The sequence below is a fragment of the Heptranchias perlo genome, chromosome 10 (assembly GCF_035084215.1).
Source record: "Heptranchias perlo isolate sHepPer1 chromosome 10, sHepPer1.hap1, whole genome shotgun sequence".
NCBI lineage: Eukaryota > Metazoa > Chordata > Chondrichthyes > Hexanchiformes > Hexanchidae > Heptranchias > Heptranchias perlo.
In genome coordinates this window covers 86,098,378-86,116,522 of record NC_090334.1, presented here as the reverse complement: position 1 = coordinate 86,116,522, position 18,145 = coordinate 86,098,378, and the positions used below count along the sequence as shown (strand labels likewise).

Sequence of the window (18,145 nt, the reverse complement as noted above, 5' to 3'; positions counted from 1 at the left end):
AGTCTTTCCTCATCCCTGACTTTTTTTATGTTCTTTAATCGATGAGGTAGATTTGAGAAGGTAAATTGTGAATTCAGAAATGGGCTCTTTGGGCTAAATGGCCATTTCTCATTCCATACTTTATTTTCTTGTTTTATTGTGTGTCCTTTACTAATACATCAAAAGAGAAAAAATAATCACATGGACAGAGACGACAGGACAATTGTGATGGGTAATAACCTGAGGGAGACTTTTGCTGTGCTTGGGTCCAGATGATCTCACTTGCCCAGCTCATGTCAGCAATCCACCCTGTCCTCGATCAGAACCTTTCACATTCGATCAGTGGAATTGGTTTTGCTCGTTTGGAGCCATTAGAGAGATTTTTAAAACTCATTGATACACTGAAGGCCAAACAAACGAGGTCAGGTGATAATTCGAGTGATCCAGCACACACCCAGCGTACTTTAAACAATTAACCTCAATCGAGAGCAATTCCAACTCCCGCCCCTGTGGTGGTAAATTGTTCATTTGATCTCCTTCTGACGCTCTGCCCTTCGGCTGGATCACTATTACAATTGATTAACAGGAGTGAAATATCAGGCTGTGGAACCAGGCAGGGAATGACATCACCATCTGGAACTGGGGCCCAATTTGCTGTGTTGAAATGTCTTCGATGCCTTGTCCTCAGGTGAGAATCAGCCTTTTCTGTTCAACCTGTAGGGGTGACACTGAGTTCACCAGTGTCATCAGACAGAAACATAAAATATTAAGGCAAGTGCCGCAGGGCACCACAAATTTCATAAATAACCAAGAATAACTCTGCTTAACACAGCGACAGTGCACAAATAATAATTAAATCATAATGTTATTGTGAATATTAATTATCCCTCGAAACCCTGCGGTGCTCATCGGCCATGGAAGACCCAGAGCACACAAGCAGACACCGCACACTCCTTCTGCAAGGCCCCTGGCCTTGGGTAAATTGAGCTGTGTCCCTGTTAATGGGTTTCTGATAATTGCAGAGACCCCGGCCCCTGGACACACCCACTATTCCTCAAAGCCACTTTAACCCTATAAAATGGAGTGAATATGCAGTGAGATCAACAAACCGGGAAAACCACAGACACTGAAATCCTTTGTAAAAAAAAAACTGTGCTCGTAAAGGGACTCATATCTCGACCCTCTGGTCCAAAGATTCCAATACTATTGGACGTTGATCAGTTACCCGGGTTGTCCACTCTGCCCTGTCTCAACAAAGCGAGTATCATATTTACTACTTTGATGTATTTTGGGCTGCAAATGTCGTCGATGGATAATGTTGATTATCGAGCTCATTCTTCTGTTTGCTAGAATGAGGATCAGGAAGTGAAATGCAGGCCGGGACAGCTGTGGGCTGCTCTTTCACATCATTTGCAATGAGTTCATCCAGCTGCTTTTTTCTCCAACTGTAAATGAAATTGTTCTCAATCCGTGAGAAGTCCAGTTCTGCCTCCCGAGAAACTCCAAATCCTTGACATTCAGAGGGAGGGCCAGTGTGTTGATACAATATTTTCTGCCTGTGGGTACTGTAGCATAGTGGTTATGTTACTGGACTAGTAATTTAGCAGGCCCGGAATAAAATTTGGAGTCACAAGTTCAAATCCTGCCACAGCAGCTGGTGAATTTAAATTCAATTAATTAAATAAAAATCTGGAATTAAAATACTAGTATCAGTAATGGTGGCCATAAAACGACTGGATTGTCATAAAAACCCATCTGGTTCACTAATGCCCTTTAGGGAAGGAAACCTGCCGTCCTTACCCAATCTGGCCTATATGCGACTCCAGACCCACAGCAATGTGGTTGATTCTTAATCGCCCTCTGAAATGGCCTAGCAAGACACTCAGTTGTAAAATCTCGCTACGAAAAGTCATAATAAGAATAAAACCAGACGGACCACCCGGCATCGGACCACTAGGCACCGGACACGACAACGGTAAACCAAGCCCAGTCGACCCTGCAAATTCCTCCTCACCATCATCTGGGGACTTGTGCTCAAATTGGGAGCGCTGTCCCACAGACCAGTCAAGCAACAGCCTGACATAGCCATACTCACAGAATCATACCTTTCAGCCAATGTCCCAGACTCTTCCATCACCATCCCTGGGTATGTCCTGTCCCACCGGCAGGACAGACCCACCAGAAGTGGCGGTACAGTGATATACAGTCAGGAGGGAGTGGTCCTGGGAGTCCTCAACATTGACTCTGGACCCCATGAAATCTCATGGCATCAGGTCAAACATGGGCAAGGAAACCTCCTGCTGATTACCACCTACCGCCCTCCCTCAGCTGATGAATCAGTCCTCCTCCATATTGAGCACCACTTGGAGGAAGCACTGAAGGTAGCAAGGGCACAGAATGTACTCTGGGTGGGGGACTTCAATGTCCATCACCAAGAGTGGCTCGGTAGCACCACGACTGACCGAGCTGGCCGAGTCCTGAAGGACACAGCTGCTAGACTGGGCCTGCGGCAGGTGGTGAGCGAACCAACACGAGGGAAAAACTTACTTGATCTCGTCCTCACCAATCTACCTGTTGCAAATGCATCTGTCCATGACAGTATTGGTAGGAGTGACCACCGCACAGTCCTCGTGGAGATGAAATCCCGTCTTCGCACTGAGGACACCATCCAACGTGTTGTGTGGCACTACCACCATACTAAATGGGATAGATTCAGAACAGATCTAGCAGCTCAAAACTGGGCATCCATGAGGCGCTGTGGGCCATCGGCAGCAGCAGATTTGTATTCCAGCACAATCTGTAACCTCATGGCCCGGCATATTCCTCACTCTACCATTACTACACGATAACATCAACAAGTTCCATCCCACCATCAAGCTCACCATGGACTACTCCTCAGAATCAGTTTCTTTCTTGGACACACGAATCTCCATCAAAGACGGGCACCTCAGCACCTCACTCTACCGCAAGCCCACGGACAACCTCACGATGCTCCACTTTTCCAGCTTCCACCCTAACCACGTCAAAGAGGCCATCCCCTATGGACAGGCCCTGCGAATACACAGGGTCTGCTCAGACGAGGAGGAACGCGATGGACACCTACAGACGCTGAAAGACGCCCTAGTAAGAGCGGGATATGACGCTCGACTCATCGATCGACAGTTCCGACGGGCCACAGCAAAAAATCGCATAGACCTCCTCAGGAGACTAACACAGGACGCAACCAACAGAGTACCCTTTGTCGTCCAGTACTTCCCCGGAGCGGACAAACTACGCCATGTTCTCCGCAGCCTTCAACATGTCATCAATGAGGACAAACACCTCGCTATGGCCATCCCCACACCTCCACTACTCGCCTTTAAACAGCCACCCAACCTCAAACAGACCATCGTTCGCAGCAAATTACCTAGCTTTCAAGAGAACAGCGTCCACAACACCACACAACCCTGCCACGGTAACCTCTGCAAGACATGCCAGATCATCGACACAGATACCACCATCACACGAGAGGACACCACCCACCAGGTGCATGGTTCATACTCCTGTGACTCGGCCAACGTTGTCTACCTCATACGTTGCAGGAAAGGATGCCCCAGAGCATGGTACATTGGCGAGACCATGCAGACGCTGCGACAACGGATGAACGGACACCGCGCAACAATCGCCAAACAGGAGGGTTCCCTCCCAGTCGGGGAACACTTCAGCAGTCATGGACATTCATCCACCGACCTTCGGGTAAGCGTACTCCAAGGCGGCCTTCGAGACACACGACAACGCAAAATCGTCGAGCAGAAATTGATAGCCAAGTTCCGCACCCATGAGGACGGCCTCAACCGGGATCTTGGGTTCATGTCACGCTACACGTTACCCCACCAGCGAACAAATGTTATCTGTTTTTAATATAATGGGTCATTTGCTGGCTTTCTCTGCCTTCCGGATGTTTCTGCCTCTCTCTGTTTTTTTTCCCTGTTTGTTTTTTTGTTGAATGTGTATTCGGGGGTTCTGCAGGTGACACCTCTCTGTCTGAACACGGTGATTGCCTTGGCAACGGGCAGTTGCAGGGGCATTCTGTAAACACCATGTATTGTTCTATATGTATAAATGCGTAGGCTTCAAGGAGCTCCTGAACATTTACCTGAGGAAGGAGGAAGTCTCCGAAAGCTTGTGAATTTAAAATAAAATTGCTGGACTATAACTTGGTGTTGTAAAATTGTTTACAATTGTCAACCCCAGTCCATCACCGGCATCTCCACATCATGATTACCAACAAGCCAGGGGATCAACCCTGGTTCAATGAGCAGTGTAGAAGAGCATTCCAGGAGCAGCACCAGGCATACCTAAAAATGAGGTGCCAACCTGGTGAAGCTACAACTCAGGACTACATGCATGCTAAACAGCGGAAGCAACATGCTATAGACAGAGCTAAGCGATTCCACAACCAACGGATCAGATCAAAGCTCTGCAGTCCTGCCACATCCAATCGTGAATGGTGGTGGACAATTAAACAACTAACGGGAGGAGGAGGCTCTGCAAACATCCCCATCCTCAATGATGGCGGAGTCCAGCACGTGAGTGCAAAAGACAAGGCTGAAGCGTTTGCAACCATCTTCAGCCAGAAGTGCTGAGTGGATGATCCATCTCAGCCTCCTCCCGATATCCCCACCGTAACAAAGGCCAGTCTTCGGCCAATTCGATTCACTCCACGTGATATCAAGAAACGGCTGAGTGCACTGGATACAGCAAAGGCTATGGGCCCCGACAACATCCCAGCTGTAGTGCTGAAGACTTGTGCTCCAGAACTAGCTGCGCCTCTAGCCAAGCTGTTCCAGTACAGCTACAACACTGGCATCTACCCGACAATGTGGAAAATTGCCCAGGTATGTCCTATCCACAAAAGCAGGACAAATCCAATCCGGCCAATTACCGCCCCATCAGTCTACTCTCAATCATCAGCAAAGTGATGGAAGGTGTCGTCGACAGTGCTATCAAGCGGCACTTACTCACCAATAACCTGCTCACCAATGCTCAGTTTGGGTTCCGCCAGGACCACTCGGCTCCAGACCTCATTACAGCCTTGGTCCAAACATGGACAAAAGAGCTGAATTCCAGATGTGAAGTGAGAGTGACTGCCCTTGACATCAAGGCAGCATTTGACCAAGTGTGGCACCAAGGAGCCCTAGTAAAATTGAAGTCAATGGGAATCAGGGGGAAAGCTCTCCAGTGGCTGGAGTCATACCTAGCACAAAGGAAGATGGTAGTGGTTGTTGGAGGCCAATCATCTCAGCCCCAGGACATTGCTGCAGGAGTTCCTCAGGGCAGTGTCCTAGGCCCAACCATCTTCAGCTGCTTCATCAATAACCTTCCCTCCATCATAAGGTCAGAAATGGGGATGTTCGCTGATGATTGCACAGTGTTCAGTTCCATTCGCAACCCCTCAGATAATGAAGCAGTCCGAGCCCGCATGCAGCAAGGCCTGGACAGCATCCAGGCTTGGGCTCATAAGTGGCAAATAACATTTGCGCCAGATAAGTGCCAGGCAATGACCATCTCCAACAAGAGAGAGTCTAACCACCTGCCCTTGACATTCAACGGCATTACCATCGCCGAATCCCCCACCATCAACATCCTGGAGGTCACCATTGACCAGAAACTTAACTGGACCAGCCATATAAATACTGTGGCTACAAGAGCAGGTCAGAGGCTGGGTATTCTGTGACCAGTGACTCACCTCCTGACTCCCCAAAGCCTTTCCACCATCTACAAGGCACAAGTCAGGAGTGTGATGGAATACTCTCCACTTGCTTGGATGAGTGCAGCTCCAACAACACTCAAGAAACTGGACACCATCCAAGATAAAGCAGCCCGCTTGATTGGCACCCCATCCACCACCCTAAACATTCACTCCCTTCACCACCTGTGGCTGCAGTGTGCACCATCCACAGGATGCACTGCAGCAACTCGCCAAGGCTTCTTCGACAGCACCTCCCAAACCCGCGATCTCTACCACCTAGAAGGACAAGAGCAGCAGGCGCATGGGAACACCACCACCTGCACGTTCCCCTCCAAGTCACACACCATCCCGACTTGGAAATATATCGCCGTTCCTTCATCGTCGCTGGGTCAAAATCCTGGAACTCCCTTCCTAACAGCACTGTGGGAGAACCGTCACCACACGGACTGCAGCGGTTCAAGAAGGCGGCTCACCACCACCTTCTCAAGGGCAATTAGGGATGGGCAATAAATGCCGGCCTCGCCAGTGACGCCCACATCCCGTGAACGAATGGAAAATAAATGAACTGGAATCAACCTTCCTGGCCCTTCCTTTTCTCCGAAATCTTAGGTTGTCTCCAGCCCCAAACTGTGTAAAATACCAGACCACAGTTCTGCTGTTCTCACCCTGCTATTAGCTCTATTACCTACATCTCCAAAGAAATGGGACCAACACTCTAAACAGGAGGGACACTCAGTCATCAATTAAAACAAAATTAGCGATTGTTGGCTGCAGCTGCAGTTTTTAAGCAAAAAGCAGCCAAAGTCCACTGATATTAATCGAACATTGTACGTTGGTAAAAGCTACATCCGTGGCACAATGCATTCCAAACTCTTTCATTTGAAAGCAAGAATGCAGTGATTTATAATCATTAATAACAAAAGCATAACCTTTTTACAATGCCTAATTTATGGATAATGTGCAAAGATTATTGAACTTTGTCTTTATTAAGTTACCTGCACATTACCCAGAGAGCCAGAGTTCATGTTGTTGCTTGGTGATGAGGAATTGGGTAAAGATCACTCTGAGAACGTACAGGAGAAACGTCCATTCCCCTCGATTTCATTCCTGAGAACTTTACATCATTTTGACTTCATTTAGGATTTTTAAATATCTTTTTAAAAAAATATTGTACTGTAATGTATGGAGAGCCAGCCATTGCCTCATTCCTGCCTCTGAGTCAGAAGGTGAAGATCTGGAGTGCCAGTCCAGACAGTTCCAGCAAGTGGAGACTCGAATAGGCTCTCTAAATATAGGGTTAACCTGCAGTGGGGGACTGGCGTCTGCACAGGGTGGCCATTGGCTCAGTGTATTGTTTTAAATAGTTTAAATAACAGCATACATGGGTTTATGTTGCAATATCTCTGCAAACATATCCCTTCAATATAATGTAAACATGTTGAGAAAGGGGCACTGCAGGACTACAGCTAATTTATAAAGGCCATGATGATTTTCAATTGCATTCATTTGTGGTGACTGGAGCCTGATGCAGGTATCAGTCACTTTGTGAAAAATGGACTCTCTGGTGCTGGATGCCTGTAAACTCCTGGATCACGGCCACTCCTGCAAGTGAACATCCACTGGAAGTAGTTTTAAAGCTGTCCAGCTGAACTTTTGGATGGATGTAGATCCCTTTTGGTTTCTTTGTACTGCACTATTGTTCTTGTATTTAGATCGGGTCTTTAATTTGTTCCCTTTTGCTTAGTTTGAATTCAGTTTCCTAATCGTTCAAGATACTTTGCCTGACATAAGCAACGTCACCCTGTGCATATCATGAACATTCTTTGAGAGTTCCCCTCGCCCTTCAGGAGACAGAGCATAAAAAGGAATTCTTTAGCTAGGGGAAGAGGCAAGTATTTGCATTGGAGCAGGGCTCAGTCAATCCACGCCCATCCAAGGACAGCTGTGTATGGACCATGACCATTTTCGGGACATGTTGGAAGAGCTGCGTCTGAGCTCCTTATGCTGCACCAGGGAGCTTTGGCATTTCCTGCCGGGAGTCCCCCAAGCTTCCTCCACGATTGGCAAGCCTTCCCTAGGAACTGTACCTCGAGGTGGTGGGAAGGCTTGAATGCTCCTATGACCTGAGAGTTATACTGGTGGGAGTATACCTCCTGGTAGCGCTTCCCAAGACAGACAAGTCAAAAGACAGGATCTGGACCAAAGATGCACTGTCCTTCGGGTAAGGGGTTGTGAAACAGGCCTTTTTTTCATGAAAGAACCCAGAAACAAGACGAGTCTGTTACAGACAAATATGTGGAGAACCACAATCTGTTGGATGTGAGGCAAGATGATATCCTGATGGAGTCAAATATCTTGCTCTGGGCAGACAGCAGTGGAAGAAATGGGTTGCCTCATATGCTACTAGGGACAGGAGACTCGAACTAACACGACTGACTTGGCTCTGCCAGTGGTGGTGAAAGTCACAACAGCCATGAACCTTTTTGCCATGGGATCCATGCAGGGTGCTACAGGTGGTATATACTAGTTCAGCCAGTAGGCTGTGCACCATTGCATACAGGAGGCCAGTGAAGCATCATTTTCAAAAGGATGAGGAACAGCAGCGAGAGAGAGCTCTTCATTTCTTCAGAGTGGCTAGATTTCCCAAGTTGTGTGACCTCATCAATGGAACACACATAGCCGTAAAAAGGTACGTAGCCTAGTTGTTATTGTACAGCACTATCAACCGAGGGGTTATGGGGTCCAATCCCACCATGGCAAGTTGTAAAATTGAATTCAATTAATCTGGTAATTTATAGACTGGCAACATGATAAAAATGACCATGATCAACATGGCCATAAAATTGTTGTAAAAACCCAATGGGCCACTAATGTTCTTTAGGGAAGGGATTTTCCACCCCTACCCAGTCTGGCCTATGTATGATTACAGTCCTAAACTAACTGGTTGATTCTTAATGTTCTCGGCACAATTATAGACAGGCAATAAATATTGCTTTACCATTGTTCCCTCATCCCAAGAATAAATTTTTTAAAATGGTCTCATTTCAACAATGCCATTGTATTAACATGCAGGTCATGTGTGACACTGGGACTGTGTCCTGCAGGTTTTATGTGACACTGGGACTGTGTCCTGCAGGTTTTATGTGGCACTGGGACTGTGTCCTGCAGGTTCTGTGTGGCACTGGGACTGTGTCGTGCAGGTTTTATGTGGCACTGGGATTGTGTCCTGCAGGTTTTATGTGACACTGGGACTGTGTCCTGCAGGTTTTATGTGGCACTGGGACTGTGTCCTGCAGGTTATATGTGACACTGGGATTGTGTCCTGCAGGTTTTATGTGGCACTGGGATTGTGTCCTGCAGGTTTTATGTGGCACTGGGACTGTGTCGTGCAGGTTTTATGTGACACTGGGACTGTGTCCTGCAGGTTTTATGTGGCACTGGGACTGTGTCCTGCAGGTTTTATGTGGCACTGGGACTGTGTCCTGCAGGTTTTATGTGGCACTGGGACTGTGTCCTGCAGGTTTTATGTGGCACTGGGACTGTGTCCTGCAGGTTATATGTGACACTGGGATTGTGTCCTGCAGGTTTTATGTGGCACTGGGACTGTGTCCTGCAGGTTTTATGTGGCACTGGGACTGTGTCCTGCAGGTTTTATGTGGCACTGGGACTGTGTCCTGCAGGTTATATGTGACACTGGGATTGTGTCCTGCAGGTTTTATGTGGCACTGGGACTGTGTCCTGCAGGTAGAATCCAGATACACTGGAAGCTGCCTCAATACATTAATTTTACGCCAGTCTACAGTCCCAACCTCATTTCAAGGCTGTTCTGCCTGATTGATGCATCCTGAATGATCAAGGGTATCCTCTTCAGCCCTGGCTGATGACACCAGTTTGAAACCCCCCAAGCACAGTGAAAAGAAAATGTAGTGAGATACATGCATGTAGAAGGTTAACACATGGCTGGAGAAATGGTGCAGGAGGGAGGGCTTCAGATTCCTGGGGCATTGAGACCTGTTCTGGGGCAGGAGGGATCTGTTCAAGATGGACGAGTTGCAACACAACAGAGCTGGGTCCAATTTCCTAGTTGAGAGGTTAACTAGTGCTGTGGGGGAGGGTTTAAACTCATTTGGCAGGGGGAGGGGCACCAGGATGAAACTTCAGAGAGGAGAAACAAGGTACACAGAGGACTGGGAGAGACAAACACCTTTAGAATAAAGAGCAGTTCAGAAATAGGAGGGATCAGACTGGGGGAAATGTGAGGCAGTCTAAGAGTGTTTGGAGTGCATGTGTGTAAATGCACGGAGTGTGGTGAATCAGGTCGGTGAGCTGCAGGATCAAGTCACCAAATGGGACTATGGTATAGCGGGAATAACAGAGACCTGGGTCAAAGAAGGGGAGGATTGGGAACTTAATATTCCTGGTTACAAGGTATTCAGGAGAGATAGGGAAGGAAAGAAAGGAAGTGGGGGGACAGTATTGATCAAAGAGACTAGTGTAGCACTGGAGAGGGATGATGTAGTTGAGGGATCAAAGACAGAATCTATTTGGTTAGAATTAAGGAACAATCGAGGTGCCATTACACTACTGGGTGTATTCTATAGACCACCAACTAGTGGGAAGGAGATAGAGGAGCAAATTTGCAGGGAAATTACAGAGAGGTGCAAGAACTATAGAGTAGTGATAATGGGGGACTTCAATTATCCCAATATAGACTGGGATAGTAACAGTGTAAAGGGCAAAGAGGGGGAGGAATTCCTGAAATGTGTTCAAGAGAACTTTCTTGATCAGTGTGTTTCTAGCCCAGCGAGGAAGGAAGCAGTGCTGGATCTAATTCTGGGGAATGAAGTGGGGCAGGTGGAACATGTTTCAGTGGGGGAGCATTTGGGAAACAGTGATCACAATATCATAGTTCTAAACTGGACAGCCCGGCGGTGTAGGATAGAATACTAGAGCCTGATCTTCAGTTGCTTCCAAGCCTTTATTCACAGAGCTCCACATTACACGCACCACACCCTAGATCAGCTCTCTGATATATGGAGACAAGAGAGTTCCCAATTGCTAAGCACCTCCTGAATACAATTAACACTAATTGATATAAATCACATGATACAATTAACATCATTAGGTTTAGAATAGTTATGGAAAAGGACAAGAAACGATCAAGAGTAAAAATATTTAACTGGAGGAGGGCTAATTACAGTGAGTTGGAAAGGGATCTGGCCCAGGTGGATTGGAATCAGAAATTGGAAGGCAGAACAGTAAATGAACAATGGGAGGCCTTCAAGGAGGAGATAGTTCGGGTACAGAGTAGAGAAATTCCCAGGAGGGGGAAAGGAAGAGCATCCAAAACTAGAGCTCCCTGGATGACTAAAGATATAGAGAGTAATGTGAAACAGAAAAAGGCTTATGACGAATGTAAGTTTATAATACAGTCGAGAATCAGGCTGAATACAGGAAGTACAGAGGAGATCTAAAAAAGGGAATAAGAGGGTCAAAGAGAGAGAATGGGAATAGATTAACAGCTAACATAAAAGGGGATCCAAAAGTCATTTATAAACATATAAATAGTAAAAGGGTGGTCAAAGGAAGGGTGGGGCTGATCAGGGCCGAGAAAGGAGATCTTCTTGTGGAGGCAGAGGGCATGGCTGAGGTACGAAATGAACACTTCACATCGGTCTTCAATAGAGAATTTAATCCCGCTAATCGAGAAGAGAGAAAACAGGGAACTACAGGCCAGTTAGCCTGACATCAGTCGTCAGGAAAATGCTGGAATCTATTATTAAGGAAGTGGTAACAGGGCACTTAGAAAATCATAATATGATTAGGCAGAGTCAACATGGTTCATGAAAGGGAAATCGTGTTTGACAAATTTATTAGAGTTTTTTGAGGGTGTAACTAGCAGGATAGATAAAGGGGAACCAGTGGGTGTCGTATATTTGGATTTTCAAAAGGCATTTGAGGGGCCATATGGCCAACTCCTGCTCCTATATCTTATATTCATGTTTTTCTAAGAAGATTCTGCCAATGTCACGGTAAAGGAGGAGGTAGTAGCGATATTCGATGGGATAAAAATAGATAAAGAGGAGCTACTTAAAAGATTGGCAGAACTCAAAGTAGAAAAGTCACCCGGTCCGGATGGGAGGCATCCCAGGTTACTGAGGGAAGTAAGGGTGGAAATTGCGGAGGCTCTGGCCACAATCTTCCAATCATCCTTAGATATGGGGATGGTGCCAGAGGACTGGAGGATTGCAAATGTTACACCCCTGTTCAAAAAAGGGGAGAGGGATAAACCTGGTAATTACAGGCCAGTCAGACTAATGTCGGTGGTGGGGAAACTTTTAGAGACAATAATCCGGGACAAAATTAACCAGAAGTTGGAAAAGTCTGGGTTAATAAATGAAAGTCAGCACGGATTTGTTAAAGGAAAATCATGTTTGATTAACTTCTTTGATGAAGTAACGGAGAGGGTTGATGAGGGTTGATGTGAACATGGACTTTCAAAAGGCATTTGATAAAGTACCGCACAAATTAAAGCTCGTGGGATTAAAAGGACAGTGACAGCGTGGATACAAAATTGGCTAAAGGACAGAAAGCAGAGAGTAGTGGTGAACGGTTGTTTTTCAGACTGGAGGGAAGTTTACAGTGGTGTTCCCCAGGGGTCAGTATTAGGACCACTGCTCTTTTTGATATATATTCTTGACCTGGACTTGGGTATAGAGGGTATAATTTCAAAGTTTGCAGATGACACAAAACTCGGGAATGTAGTAAACAATGTGGAGCATTGTAACATAAGAACATAAGAAATAGGAGCAGGAGTAGGCCATTCGGCCCCTCGAGCCTGCTCCGCCATTCAATCAGATCATGGCTGATATTCGACCTCAACTCCACTTTCCCGCCCGATCCCCATATCCCTTGATTCCCTCAGAGTCCAAAAATCTATCGATCTCAGTCTTGAATATATTCAATGACTCAGCATCCACAGCCCTCTGGGGTAGAGAATTCTAAAGATTCACAACCCTCTGAGTGAAGAAATTCCTCCCCATCTCAGTCTTAAATGGCCGACCCCCTATCCTGACACTATGACCCCTAGTTCTAGACTCTCCAGCCAGAGGAAACAGCCTCTCAGCATCTACCCTGTCAAGCCCTTCCATAACCTTATATGTTTGAATGAGATCACCTCTCATTCTTCTATAACTCCAGAGAGTATTGGCCCATTCTACTCAATCTCTCCTCATAGGACAACCCTCTCATCCCAGGAATCAATCTAGTGAACCTTCGTTGCACCGCCTCTAAGGCAAGTATATCCTTCCTTAGATAAGGAGACCAAAACTGTACACAGTACTCCAGGTGTGGTCTCACCAAAGCCCTGTACAATTGTAGCAAGACTTCCTTACTCTTGTACTCCAACCCCCCTTGCAATAAAGGCCAACATGCCATTTGCTTTCCTAATTGCTTGCTGTATCTGCATACTAACTTTCTGTGTTTCTTGTACAAGGACACCCAAATCTCTCTGAACACCAACATTTAATAGTTTCTCACCATTTAAAAAATATTCTGTTTTTCTATTCTTCCTACCAAAGTGAATAACCTCACATTTCCCCACATTATACTCCATCTGCCACCTTCTTGCCCACTCACTTAACCTGTCTATATCCGTTTGCAGACTATTTGGTGGTGATTTTAAACCCCAAGAACGGGTGGGTTGGGGACGGGTGGGAGTTGAAAATTGTTGTATTTTTGATCACGACCGCAACCCGGCTTTATTTCCGGGTTTAACGTCAGTGTGGAAAAGTCCAGGATTCCCACTGGGAATGCAAAATCCGAAAATTTTGCGGTCATGACCCAAAAAACAACTATTTTCAACTCCCACCTGTCCCAACCCACCCATTCTTGGGGTTTAAAATCACCCTCTTTATGTCCTCTTCACAGCTTACTTTCCCACCTAGCTTTGTATCGTCAGCAAACTTGGATACATTACACTTGGTCCCTTCATCTAAGTCATTAATATAGATTGTAAATAGCTGAGGCCCAAGCACTGATCCCTGTGGCACCCCACTAGTTACAGCCTGACAACCTGAGAGTTTATCCCTACTCTCTGTTTTCTGTCGTTAACCAATCCTCTATCCATGCTAATATATTACCCCCAATCCCATGAGCCCTTATCTTGTGTAACAACCTTTTATGGGGCACCTTATCGAATGGCTTTTGAAAATCCAAATATACGACATCCACTGGTTCCCCTTTATCTACCCTGCTAGTTACATCCTCAAAAAACTCGAATAGATTTGTCAAACATGATTTCCCTTTCATAAAACCATGTTGACTCTGTCTAATCATATTATGATTTTCGAAGTGCCCTGTTACCACTTCCTTAATAATGGATTCCTGCATTTCCCTGCTACTGATGTCAGGCTAACTGGCCTGTAGTTCCCTGTTTTCTCTCCCTCCTTTCTTGAATAGCGGGGTTACGATTGTTACATTCCAATCCACTGGGACCATTCAACAAGGGGGCACAATTCTAAAAGGGATACAGGAACAGAGAGATCTGGGGGTATATGTGCACAAATCGTTGAAGGTGGCAGGACAGGTTGAGAAAGCGGTTAAAAAAGCATACGGGATCCTGGGCTTTATAAATAGATGTGGAGATGCCGGTGATGGACTGGGGTTGACAATTGTAAACAATTTTACAACACCAAGTTATAGTCCAGCAATTTTATTTTAAATTCACAAGCTTTCGGAGGCTTCCCCCTTTGTCAGGTGAACATCGAAGGGGGAAGCCTCCGAAAGCTTATGAATTTAAAATAAAATTGTTGGACTATAACTTGGCGTTGTAAAATTGTTTACAATTTATAAATAGAGGCATAGAGTACAAAAGCAAGGAAGTTATGATGAACCTTTATAAAACACTGGTTCGGCCACAACTGGAGTATTGTGTCCAGTTCTGGGCACCGCACTTTAGGAAAGATGTGAAGGCCTTAGAGAGGGTGCAGAGGAGATTTACTAGAATGATTCCAGGGATGAGGGACTTTAGTTACGTGGATAGACTGGAGAAGCTGGGGTTGTTCTCCTTGGAACAGAGACGGTTGCGAGGAGATTTGATCGAGGTGTTCAAAATCATGAAGGGTCCAGACAGAGTAGATAGAGAGAAACTGTTCCCATTGGCGGAAGGGTATTAAGGGATATAGGCCAAAGACAGGTATATGGAGTTAGATCACAGATCAGCCATGATCTTATCAAATGGCGGAGCAGGCACGAGGGGCTGAATGGCCTCCTCCTGTTCCTATGTTCTTATGTTTCCTAAGGGTCAAGAACCAGAGGACATAGATTTAAGGTGATTGGTAAAAGAACCAAAGGTGACATGAGGAAAAACTTTTTTACACAGCGAGTGGTTAGGTTCTGGAATGCACTGCCCGAGGGGGTGGTGGAGGCAGATTCAATCATGGCCTTCAAAAGGGAACTGGATAAGTACTTGAAGGGAAAAAATTTGCAGGGCTACGGGGATAGGGCGGGGGAGTGGGACTAGCTGGATTGCTCTTGCATAGAGCCAGCCCGGACTCGATGGGCCGAATGCCTCTAACATGCTGTAACCTTTCTATGATTCTATGATTCTCAACCTGCCCTGCCACCTTCAACGACCTGTGCACATATACCCCCAGGTCTCTCTGTTCCTGTACACCTTTAGAATTGGACCCTCTAGTTTATATTGCCTCTCCTCGTTCTTCCTACCGAAATGTATCACATCGCATTTTTCTGTATTAAATTTTATCTACCACGTGTCCGCCCATTCCACCAGCCTGTCTATATCCTCTTGAAGTCTATCACTATCCTCCTCACTGTTCACTGCCCTTCCAAGTTTTGTGTCATCTGCAAATTTTGAAATTGTGCCCTGTACACCCAAGTCCAAGTCATTAATATATATCAAGAAAAGCAGTGGTCCCAGCACTGACCCCTGGGGAACACCACTGTACACCTCCCTCCAGTCTGAAAAACAACCCTTCACCACTACTCTCTGTTTCCTGTCACTTAGCCAATTCTGTATCCATGTTGCTACTGCCCCCTTTATTCCATGGGCTTCAATCTTGATGACAAGCCTATTATGCGGCACTTTATCAAATGCCTTTTGAAAGTCCATTTACACCACATCAACTGCACTGCCCTTATCGACCCTCTCTGTTACCTCATCAAAAAACTCTAACAAGTTAGTAAAACATGATTTGCCTTTAACAAATCCGTGCTGGCTTTCCCTAATCAATCCACACTTGTCCAAGTGACTGTTAATTCTGTCCCGGATTATTGTTTCTAAAAGTTTCCCCACCACTGAGGTTAAACTGACTGGCCTGTAGTTGCTGGGTTTATCCTTACACCCTTTTTTGAACAAGGGTGTAATATTTTCAATTCTCCAGTCCTCTGGCACCACCCCTGTATCTAAGGATGTTTGGAAGATTATGGCCAGTACCTCCACAATTTCCACCCTTACTTCCCTCAGCAACCTAGGATGCATCCCATCCGGACCGGGTGATTTATCTACTTTAAGTACAGCTAGCCTTTCTAATACGTAGAATCATAGAAAATTTACAGCACAGAAGGAGGCCATTTGGCCCATTGTGTCCTCTCCAGCCGAAAATGAGCCACCCAGCCTAATCCCACTTTCCAGCTCTTGGTCCGTAGCCCTGTAGGTTACAGCTCTTCAGGTGCACATCCAGGTATTTTTTAAATGAGTTGAGGGTTTCTGCCTCTCCCACCCTCTCAGGCAGTGAGTTCCAGACCCCCACCACCCTCTGGGAGAAAAAAGTTTTCCTCAGCTCCCCTCTAATCCTTCTACCAATCACTTTAAATCTATGCCCCCTGGTTATTGGCCCCTCCACGAAGGGAAATAGGTCCTTCCTATCCACACTATCTTGGCCCCTCATAATTTTGTACACCTCAATTAAATCGCCCCTCATAACAACAAAAGAACATAAGAAATAGGAGCAGGAGTAGGCCATCCGGCCCCTCGAGCCTGCTCCGCCATTCAATAAGATCATGGCTGATCTTCTATCTCAACACCATTTTCCTGCACCATCCCCATATCCCTCGATGCCTTTAATATCTAGAAATCTATCAATCTCTGTTTTGAATGTACTCAATGACTGAGCCTCCACAGCCCTCTGGGATAGAGAATTCCAAAGATTCACCACACTCTGAGTGAAGAAATTTCTCCTCATCTCAGTCCGAAATGGCCGACCCCTTATTCTGAGACTATGACCCCTGGTTCTAGATTCCCCAGCCAGGGGAAACATCCTCCCTGCATCTACCCTGTCGAGCCCTGTAAGAATTTTGTATGTTTCAATGAGATCAACTCTCATTCTTCTAAACTCCAGAGAATACAGGCCGAGTCGACCCAATCTCTCCTCATACGACAGTCCTGCCATCCCAGGAATCAGTCTGGTGAACCTTCGCTGTACTCCCTCTATGGCAAGTATATCCTTTCTTAGGTCAGGAGACCAAAATTATACACAATACTCCAGGTGTGGTCTCACCAAGGCCCTGTATAATTGCAGTAAGACATCTTTACTCCTGTACTCAAATCCTCTTGTAATAAAGGCCAACATACCATTTGCCTTCCTAATTGCTTGCTGCACCTGCATGTTTGCTTTCAGTGACTCATGTACAAGGACACCCAGGTCCCTTTGAACATCAACATTTCCCAATCTCTCACCATTTAAAAAATACTCTGCATTTCTGTTTTTCCTACAAAGTGGATAACTTCACATTTTTCCACATTATATTCCATCTGCCATGTTCTTGCCCACTCACTGAGCCTGTCTATATCCCCTTGAAGCCTCTTTGCATCCTCCTCACAACTCTCATTCCCACCTAGTTTTGTGTCATCAGCAAACTTGGAAATATTACATTTGGTCCCCTCATTCAAATCATTGATATATATTGGGCCTGATTTTACCAGGGCTGCGGGTTCTCGGCGGGGGGGCTAGCGGGCGCGTGGGTAACGCGCCCGGTGAAATTAGTCAGCTCCCCGCGCGATTGTAGCAGACAATCCACTAATTGGATCCACTTACCTGCTCCTCCGGGTTCCCCACTGCTGATCTGCGCGTCGGGCGGGCTGCACATGCGCAGTAAGGTCTGTCAGCTGGAGGAGCTCTATTTAAAGGGGCAGTCCTCCACTGACAGATGCTGCAACAAACAGAAAAAATCACAGCATGGAGCAGCCCAGGGGGAAGGCTGCTCCCAGGTTAATGATGCCTCACTCCAGGTATCAATACATGGGGTGAGGAGGAGGGGGAGGACAGAGATCTTCCCCCCGGCGGGCGGGAGGAAGTGGCCTGCCTCCGCCACCAGGAAGGCCTGGCTCAAGGTGGCAGAGGAGGTCACCTGCACCACCAACATATCGCCCACCTGCATACAGTGCAGGAGGCGCTCCAATGACCTCAGTAGGTC

At 46.4% G+C, this 18,145-nt stretch overlaps 1 protein-coding gene across 1 annotated transcript in view; it reads right to left on the bottom strand.

The window, feature by feature from the left end:
• LOC137326808 (mucin-2-like) overlaps positions 1-18,145 on the bottom strand; it is a 145,830-nt gene that overhangs the window by 5,098 nt on the left and 122,587 nt on the right. The gene's annotated exons all lie outside the window — the stretch shown is intronic.